The sequence below is a fragment of the Brachyhypopomus gauderio genome, unplaced genomic scaffold (assembly GCF_052324685.1).
Source record: "Brachyhypopomus gauderio isolate BG-103 unplaced genomic scaffold, BGAUD_0.2 sc45, whole genome shotgun sequence".
Classification (NCBI taxonomy): domain Eukaryota; kingdom Metazoa; phylum Chordata; class Actinopteri; order Gymnotiformes; family Hypopomidae; genus Brachyhypopomus; species Brachyhypopomus gauderio.
The window spans coordinates 2,186,667-2,195,000 of record NW_027506871.1 but is presented as its reverse complement, the minus strand read 5'-3'; the positions used below and the strand labels follow the sequence as shown (position 1 = coordinate 2,195,000).

The 8,334-nt window shown below is 39.5% G+C and overlaps 1 protein-coding gene and 1 long non-coding RNA gene across 2 annotated transcripts in view; one reads left to right on the top strand and one right to left on the bottom strand.

Moving 5' to 3' along the window:
* Positions 1 to 78, bottom strand: part of LOC143486700 (disks large homolog 4-like) — an 84,647-nt gene extending 84,569 nt beyond the window's left edge. Inside the window, exon 1 of the mRNA XM_076986051.1 lies at positions 1 to 78. This exon is cut by the window's left edge and continues 86 nt beyond it. The gene's annotated coding sequence lies outside the window, so the exon portion shown is untranslated.
* Positions 79 to 906: 828 nt separating this feature from the next.
* LOC143486781 (uncharacterized) lies at positions 907 to 4,782 on the top strand. Its single transcript, XR_013123666.1, has 3 exons — positions 907 to 1,570; positions 3,815 to 3,919; positions 4,388 to 4,782. It is a non-coding gene; the product is annotated as an uncharacterized LOC143486781 (long non-coding RNA).
* The last annotated feature ends 3,552 nt before the right edge of the window (positions 4,783 to 8,334 follow it).

The following is an 8,334-nucleotide window of genomic DNA, read 5'->3' as shown; positions in this document are numbered from 1 at the left end:
TAAGGATTAATGCGTTCTTAATGCGTACATAAATCAAACCATGTGTGCATTCAGCTTCATGAAGGATATGCCAGCAATGTTCTATCACTTGTAGTTTATCATGACACATGTAATAAGCATTATGCAGGATTACGCATTAAGGAAGACATTTTTAATTGTTGTAAGTCCCATGAAAACGCTTCACCGGCGTTGTTTCACGTGAATACGAGGAGTCTGGACACTCGGGTATGTGTCGCCCTCTAGTGGACATTTCGAGGTATAACCGAGGTGTTTCTGAAAGCAGGTTTATAAGTTGAAAAAACTCCCAGAGAGACACGCTATTATCTTGACTCGGTGTACCTGGCAATATAGACAGTGGCTGTAACTATGAGGTACGTGAGTAACAGAAACTCAACAAGCAGTTTCTTCCCCACAAGCAATGAGGAAGATGTGCTATATATCTTTTCATTGCAGAAGAGGGCGTTCCTGTGTATTTGTGTATTGTGATTGGTTCATTATGAGGGTGTGTAACGCACTAAGGGTGGGGCTGACCAATGAGGGAGGCAGAAAACAGGCAAACGTGGAAGCGACTTCAGGGGACACGAAGCGAGCTAACTTACTAAGTCGGGCTTTTTAAGACGAGCCTGGTTCATTTTGGTCAAATTCGGTTCCACGAAAGAGGCTAGACTTGAGCCTCGCTCAGTTGCTACAGCAACATATACGAACTAGCTCCATACCAGGCTAGAGTTGAGGCTTAGCTTAGCCGGACCGCTCCTATTGGCCGACCGTGTGATGTCATATAGCTTAAGCCCCCCCCCCCCCCCCCCAGTTGCTCGCCGTGTGCGGACGCTTGAGACAAAAGTTTCTGCCTCTTGTGCCTGTGAGACATTTATCTAACGTGTTTGATATTTTCTGCCTCTTGTGCCTGTGAGACATTTATCTAACGTGTTTGATATTTTCTGCCTCTTGTGCCTGTGAGACATTTATCTAACGTGTTTGATATTTTCTGCCTCTTGTGCCTGTGAGACATTTATCTACCGTGTTTGATATTTTCAGGCGCGCGTGCCCCAAATCTCACCGTGCGCGCTCGCCTGAGCAATTTGGCTCAGCAACGTTTCGTCACCAGCCAATTGGAAGCTCGCTTGGAGTCACGTGACACTTCGGCGTTAACGCCCACCACTAATCAAAAGTAAAGAATGTTGAACAGATAATAAATAACAATTTGGCGATAAAAAAATACGGAAAGAAAATAGCAGGATTAGATAGTCTTACAAATGAAGAAAGATTGGGTCTTGCTGCCGTTTTACTGATGCGCCGTCGACGTAAAAGACGCGCATTACTAAGTAGGACCGTCTGGACTCGAAAGTGGATGTTGAGACGACCAGAGCTGGACGTGTACGCGAACCTCGTACAGGAGATTCGAGGACCCAGTAACTTTTAGAAACTTCCACTTCGATTCGACTCGATTGGGATGTTTTTCAAGAAGTTTTACTCAAAGTCGGGCCTGTTATTCAAAGAGAGGATACTGTAATGAGATCCAGCATCTGCCCTGGTGAACGACTGGATGCTACCCTCAGGTTTCTGGCAACTGGTATGTAAACTAAAGATAATTTATACTACAAATCAGACTTATAAAAGCAGGGCTTAAAATAAATGGAGGACATTTATTCTGATATTTCAGCAATGTCCTTGGATTCTTGATTCATGATCAGTAGTGCAATAGGCAATTTAAGAATGAAAAATTGAAATGTTCTTTTTTAGTTTTAATTGCATCTCTCAGATTTGTCACTTTAGGTTCTAAGTACATTTAAAGCAAAGAAAGTTGGTGTTGTGATTTTGGGTTTTTTCTTAGCACTAGCATTAGCAACAATATATTTTGCTTACCATTAACATAATATAGTAATTTAATATAACTACTGGATTAGATGTGTTTAAGCTGTGAACCCTAAGAAGGGCCTTAGGAAATCATGATGTGTAAGGAGTTTCAAAGGGAAGATGACCCGGTCAACGGGAAGTTGAGGACCGCAGTGTGAGACTGATAAAGGAGAAGTACAACATACCGGTGTATGACCGCATCCCTTTGAACAGATATTCTAATATGTTGAAACAAATGGAAAAGTCATGTCTGCTTGAACAGCAAAATCATGTTTGCTCGAACAACAACACCATGTAAGGTATAGAAGAAGATCAAAGCGTTTGGGGGCGGAGAAATCATATATAAAGATGGCATGTACAAACACGGACGTAATTTTGGGGGGGGACGGGGGGGGGGGGGGGGGGGGGGGGGACACATCTCCCCCCCACTTTTTCAAAAGCCGGTTTTGGTCCCCCCCAGTTTTTACGGTTAAAACCAAATATTTAAATAGCGACGAATCCATGTCCCCCCCACTTTTGAAATCAAAATTACGTCCATGTGTACAAACACTTGTTGGGTCTCTCTGATGTAAATGTTAGGATGTGAGATCCCCAGAGATATCTCTGTTTTAATAAAGGCCTTTTTGGTATTGCTATAATTTTGGTCTGTTGTTCCTGCTATCTCCTTCCCATCAAACGAACACGCTGGGCTAAAGTGGTTGATAGAAGTTTAAAGCCCTCAACAATTGGCTAATGAGGAGAACCTCATTCTGTATCTAATATTTATTCCCAGTAAATGTATGTCCTCTTGTGGGAGCAAAATAAATTAATCAGAAAGAAAAACATTAGTTGTGAGTAGGGGTGTGACGAGACACTCAGCTCACGAGACAAGACACGAGACTGGGTTCACGAGATTCGAGACGAGATTTTAAGAACACTAAAATTACAAATTATGTGACTGGACAATAGACTTTTATTTAAATTTTATTTAACTTTAAACATGCATTTTGAAATGTTAATGCATTATGTTAATGCATAACATGCATTATGTAAGAGACTGAAAAGTCCGTTGTAAAGCAGTTTTCGTTGTTAAGCGTGACCCTATATTTAGATACGCTTTGATCGTAAATACAGTATAGAAAAAACTAACAATGTTCTCGTGCGTACAGCGTGAGAAAGAGCGATCGCGTTACCGAGATGGGCTACACAACACTCCACTACACTACACAACACTCCACTGCTCCTCCACGTAAAATTAAATTAAAAGTCGTGGTAACTCCGGTCCGTTGTTATCCAGACCCGTCGTTAAGCGGGGACTCACTGTATTATGTACAAAACAAAAAGTTCTTCTCTGTCAATACAGAGTGCAAATAGTGCAAATAGAGCCTGACCAAGTATGTCACTGAATTTGCTGCAACTACACTGCCATGTTCATTTTTAAGAATATTAGCATGTCCACATATTAGCATCCCCACACTGCTCCCGATATCCTTTGCTGTCTCAACTTGCCAAAGCGCCGTTCTGTCCTTGCTACCTCTGTTCAAGTGAGATATGTTGATGTGAGTACTGAGCTGTGGTGGTCCTGTAAATGTCTCTGCATCCTGCTCGTATTAGTCGCGCTGTACGGCATTATTTTCATACAATGTTTGTATATGGTCAGTGTCTTATCAGTCACTCTCTTGCCATTTATCATTTACGCCGGGTTCCCAAAATGATGCCAAACAAATGATTTGAAAGTGGCGGGGCATCTTCAATAGTAATACCTGTATTTTCCCACGTCATTGTGACGTCATCAAATCTCGCGAGACAGATTTTTAACACGACGAGAAATCTCGCGGAGTTGAGTCTCGCGAGATCACGAGACACAGAGATCTCGTCACACCCCTAGTTGTGAGGTATCCAGCAATGAAATGGTTAATATATTTTACACAATTATTTGCAAATTCTTATCATTTGTCATTGGATGTGTGTTATTTTTTAGGCGAAAGTTTTCGAAGTTTTCAGGATGGGAGAACCCACAATGTCAGACATAGTCGCTGACACATGCCATGCAATTTATGAAGTGTTAAAGGATGAATATTTGAAGGTAAGAATAAATATTTTTTTATTCAAACAAGCACAACAGAACATCTGAAAATGATACTCGTGTTAACAAACAGTACCAATAACAACTTTAAGCTTACAAGTACAAATAGAATGTGAAATGATATAGTGTCATGAAACAATAACAAAAACGAATGTTTTGTAATTAACAATTGTCCCATCAACTGTCAATGGGATGGTTGAGAAACTGCTTTTTCACATGATTGGAGATGACACTTTCCCTTTGAGCACACATCTAATGAAACCCTACCCACAGAGGCAACTGGACAAACCAAAGAGAATATTAAACTATAGAATTTCTCATGCTCGTCGTACAGTTGAGAATGCATTCGGCATATTAGCGAATCGATTTCGTGTTTTTCTCACCACAATTCAGCTTTGCCCTGATAAAGTTGTATATCTAATTTTGGCATCTTGTTGTTTACATAATCTCCTAATTGACCGAAACAAGCAAATCTACCTGAGTGTGTGTGATGTTGAAGATACTGAGGCTGGTAAATTCCTGACTGGTGCCTGGAGAAATGACCCACAGTTGCTTGGCATGACACAAAATCATCAGAGGAACCCAACACAGCAAGCCAAGAAGCAACGTGAACAAATTACACAGTACTTCATATCTGACGTTGGCTCCGTTCCTTGGCAGGATCGCATAACTTCAGTGTAATTTAGCTCAGTTTACTTACCGGATTAATTGAGGACACGGTGGGTCTTGTGGCAATATAGGGTGCGAGGAATTGCAATTTTTCCAGTAACCACAGTGTCCTCTTAGATGGATTCTTCCTGGCACTCCCACTACTGGCTTTTTACTTTTAGTATAGCAGTTGCGGAGCTGCCGCAACTTGTTCTTCACCCATTCAACTGTAAAATAAATGTTTAATAATAAATAAATACATTTATAATAATAAATGTGGTGGATTTTGTCATAAGTCATATAATTGAAGGATTGTAATTTAATCATTAAGACAAAAGTAGGCATGCTCAAATCTGAAAGAAGCAAACACACAGGGGTGTTACACAAACATACAAACCTACCTGTCTGCTGCAATTTGATAGCCAAATCATGATAAGCTTGTTCTCTTTTAGCTCTATCTTTAAAGTCGGGTGACCATACATCGTACAAACAACCGTAGTCAGGCCAGAGCTCAACTAGCCTCTCTTCGAGTTGAAGTTCTTGGAGAGCGTCGGGCATTACAACTTGCTCTGTGTACGTTGCCATTTTCTTTCTGTATTTTTTTGTTCTATCGCCAAATTGTTATTTATTATCTGTTCAACGTTCTTTACTTTTCATTAGTGGTGGGCGTTAACGGCGTTAACGCCGAAGTGTCATGTGACGCCAAGCAAGCTTCCAATTGGCTGGTGACGAAATGTTGCTGAGCCAAATTGCTCAGGCGCACGGTGAGATTTTGGGCACGCGCGCCTGAAAATATCAAACACGGTAGATAAATGTCTCACAGGCACAAGAGGCAAAGAATTTTGCGGGGGGGGGTCTTTAGCTTAGCCGGACTGCTTCTATTGGCTGAGCCTTGTGATGTCATAGTCAGGAACCAGGTTCCGCCACAGCATATCATATCATATATATCATCTCATATCTTTATACATTTAACTGAGCACTGTAATTACGTATTATTGCAGGTTGTTATTATTATTATTAAAATGTTATAATTCTTTCCCGAAGCAATTTATATTTTGATTTTCAGAGTACATATTCAGTATTATTCAGTGAGGTTTCTGCACATTTCAATTTATTGGTTTAATCTGAAAACAAATTCAGATCAGTGTAAAATAGAACGCAAAATTCGAAAGGTTTGCCTTGTGCTTAAGCACTTCCCTAATATATTAAATAAATTCCTTGATCACAGAGGCATCCTACGCATAAAATAAGCTTTTTTTCAGAACAGCTAGTATGTATGCATGAGAAGTAGTGTTGGTTTGATCAGTAACTTTGAGTTAAATTTACATGGTTTAACAGATGTTCTTATCCAGAGCATTTACAGAAGTGCTTTGTATTCATCTTGATCAACTATTTCATGGTAAAATTAATTTAGTTCAAAATGCATTAAATTCTCCAGGATTTGCTAATATCATTGTTGCTATAGACTCACTCACATCTGGATAAAGGTTCCATCTGGACCCACTGAGGCAGACTATGTGAATCCAAAATCATTTTACCACATCAATGTACAGGTACATGCAAGTTTTGTCTACCCAAATTTTAAAGCATGTAAATTCAGTCAGTCCAACTTTCAACCTTTGTCACTTTGTGTTCTAGATGATTTGCACCACAGCATATCTATTTTAATGTATCAAAATATCTATTTTAATTAGGGATGTCCCGATCCAGCTTTTTGAACTTCCGATCCGATACCGATATTTATTTGCACTTCCGATCCGATACCGATATCGGCCGATACCGATACCGGTCTATCCGAGCATGTATTAAAGTTTAAAGTTATTTAGCCAACTTACTTTGTTGTCAAACTCATGTTGAAAAGCGTTTTACTCTTGATAACAAGTAGCCAGCTGAATTAGGTGTGTTTGAATAATACACAATGGTTGGTAAGGAGAAACTGACCTGTTTATTTAGCAATTAATAAACTCAAAATAGACAAAATATTAAATAACAAACAGAAATAGCATCAGTAAACCACGGATTAAAAAGCCACAAGTGCAAATAATATTGTAAATTATATTTTAAAAAAAACACACAACCTGAGTGGAAAATAGTGTATTATTAACATTAACATCCATCAGTGCTCTTGAACAAGTGTAAACCAAAGCTTAAAAAAAATCCGTGCACATATCATAAACTAATTAAAAGCAAAATGCCTTCTACTCCACACTTTGCTGCTCCATCCCCATCTATACACTCCCTTCAATTCAAACGTTTCTGCCAGTGTTAGTTGTGTAGGACCTTTCTTTTTGTCTTCGGTTTTCATTAGAAACTCGTCATGTTGTTTATGGTGGTATTTCGCTAAATGCTTGATTAGATTGGTGGTATTAAAAGTTCTTACAGCTTTACCACAACGCTTGACTTTACTGTGGCATATGTTGCACTCTACCTCTTCGTCTTTGTCATCCTTTAAGGTAAAATAATCCCACACAACTGACCGATAACTTCAAATTTACACGGCGGTCCGAGATGCCACGGAGCTAAATTGGGGCAGAAACTACGCTCGTGTGCTGAAGGTGTGCTGGAAAATGCGGACCAGATTTTACTCTCACTAGCAAAAACTGGAATGGATTATCTAAATGGGTGCGCAGGAAAACCGGGATCGGACTTAAAAAAACTGGATCGGGAGTCTGGATCGGCATTTTCTCGTGTCTGCCGATACGCATTTTTTTGCTAATATCGGCGGCCGATCCGATCCAAATATCGGATCGGGACAACCCTAATTTTAATATATCAGAATATCTATTTTCCAACACAGAATGGCCCGGTTCGGTGCACAATTCAAGAATATTTCGTGCCTCCTTACTGGCACAGAGGTTTGTCCAAGGTAATAATACTCCAACCACACAAAATAGTGTGTTTAAAAAAATAATTCACACCGTTGTTTCTAGGTAAAAGAGAGAAAGGACCTGCCCCAGGACCTTCTCTTTATCTGTTACATACTCTTGCCTTTTACATTAAGAGAGCTTTTATTATGGATTGGCAGTTTTATCAACCAGTTCTGTGTCAGTTCTGCGTGGTTGGTGCCTCGTGAGCTTTTAGCTCGTGTGCTAGCTAGTTAGGTCCAGTTCTGCTTCCTTGATGTCATCCAGGTAATTGTGTAGTGTTTATGTAACCCAATAATAAAATATAGGGTATGATCCTGTAAGGAAATTAATCTACAGGGTCTGGGATATTGGAGTGAATAAATAAAATTTGTAGTTGATATAATTTAAATTATATTTGGGGCAGCTTAGAGACAACTCTAGCTCGCACTCAACTTAAGCACACAAATACGCAGACGAATGGAATTTTTTTCAAATGATGTCTATTAAAAATATATATATACTATGTTCATGAATAATAACAATATATATATATATATATATACCATACATTCATACACACATATATATATATATACACAACAAACAAACCAAACAAAAAAAAATTTCTTGTCTCCGGACTAACGCCGGATCCGTATGGAACAGTCTTACGGTGACGGTGTTAGATGGAGCTCGAAAAAAAATTTGCAGTACTGGTGTCCAGCAAGTATATCTCTTGATCCGGAAGACGGAGCCGTTCCAGAATTTGATCACTCTCAACAGTCCACTGATAAAGAAAAATGTGATAATTCAGACACAATATGTGGGTGTATATGCGATATAACCAGCAAATATAATATTTGCGCTGGATGCGAGTTCTCACGAGCAGCCACCAGACGTTTCACCTCTCACGGCGCTAAAACA